Source organism: Heterodontus francisci, unplaced genomic scaffold (genome assembly GCF_036365525.1).
Source record: "Heterodontus francisci isolate sHetFra1 unplaced genomic scaffold, sHetFra1.hap1 HAP1_SCAFFOLD_63, whole genome shotgun sequence".
Classification (NCBI taxonomy): domain Eukaryota; kingdom Metazoa; phylum Chordata; class Chondrichthyes; order Heterodontiformes; family Heterodontidae; genus Heterodontus; species Heterodontus francisci.
The window spans coordinates 5,293,978-5,295,912 of record NW_027142037.1 but is presented as its reverse complement, the minus strand read 5'-3'; positions in this window follow the sequence as shown (position 1 = coordinate 5,295,912).

Here is a 1,935-nt window from a genome sequence, read left to right as displayed (position 1 = left end):
TAAGTTACAAAGACACACACTTACACCAAGTAACACAGACACACACTGACACCCAGTAACAAAGACATCCACATACACCAAGTAACACAGACATACACTGACACCAAGTAACAAAGACATACAATTACACCAAGTTACAAAGACACACACTTACACCAGGTAACACAGACACACACTGACACTAAGTTACAAAGACACACACTTACACCAAGTAACACAGACACACACTGACACCCAGTAACAAAGACATCCACATACACCAAGTAACACAGACATACACTGACACCAAGTAACAAAGACATACAATTACACCAAGTTACAAAGACACACACTTGCACCAAGTAACACAGATATACACTGACACCAAGTAACTAAGACATGCACTGACACCCAGTAACACAGACATACACGGACACCAGGTAACAAAGACACACTCTTACACCAAGTAACACAAACACACACTTACACCAAGTAACAAAGACATACACTTACACCAAGTAACACAGACATACACTGACACCAAGTAACAAAGACATACAATTACACCAAGTAACAAAGACACACACTTACACCAAGTAACAGATATACACTGACACCAAGTAACAAAGACATACCATTACACCAAGTAACAAAGACACACACTGACACCCAGTAACAAAGACATACACTGACACCAAGTAACAAAGACATACACTGACACCAAGTAACAAAGACATACCATTCCACCAGGTAACAAAGACACACACTGACACCCAGTAACAAAGACATACACTGACACCAAGTAACAAATACATACACTGACAGCGAGTAACACAGGCACACACTGGGGGGCGGTGGGGGGGGGGGGGGCACATTGGCGCAGTGGTTAGCACCGCCACCTCACAGCTCGAGTGACCCGGGTTCGATTCTGGGTACTGCCTGTGCGGAGTTTGCAAGTTCTCCCGATGTCTGCGTGGGTTTCCTCCGGGTGCTCTGGTTTCCTCTACATGCCAAAGACTTGCAGGTTGATAGGTTAATTGGCCATCATAAATTGCCACTAGTATAGGTAGTTGGTAGGGAAATATATAGGGACAGGTGGGGATGTGATAGGAATACGGGATTAGTGTAGGATTAGTATAAATGGGTGGATGATGGTCGGCACAGACTCCGTGGACCGAAGGTCCTGTCAAAGTGCTGTATCTCGAAACAAAACTAAATACTGACACCTAGTGTCACAGATACACACTGACACCCAGTAACACAAACAAACACACACTGACACCCAGCAACAAAGAGAAACACTAATAAACAGTAACAAAGACAGACACTGATACCCAGTAACACAGACACACACTGACACCAAGTCACAAACACATACACTGACACCAAGTAACAAAGACATACGCTTACACCAAGTAACAAAGACATACACTGATACCCAGTAACACAGACACACACTGACACACAGTTAGAAACACACACTGACCCCCAGTAACACAGACACACACTGACCCCCAGTAACACAGACATACATTGACACCAAGTCACAAAGACATACACTGATACACAGACACACACTGACACCAAGTATCACAGACATACACTGACACCCAGTCACAAAGACATACACTGATACCCAGGAACACAGACACACACTGACACCCAGTGACAAAGACATACACTGATACCAAGTCACAAAGACATCCACTGATACCCAGTAACACAGACACACACTGACACCCAGTAACAAAGACATACACTGATACCAAGTCACAAAGACATATACTGATACCCAGTAACACAGACACACACTGACACCCAGTAACAAAGACATACACTGATACCAAGTCACAAAGACATACACTGATACCCAGTAACACAGACAAACACTGACACCAAGTAACAAAGACATGCACTGACACCAACTAACAAAGACATACACTTACACCAAGTAAC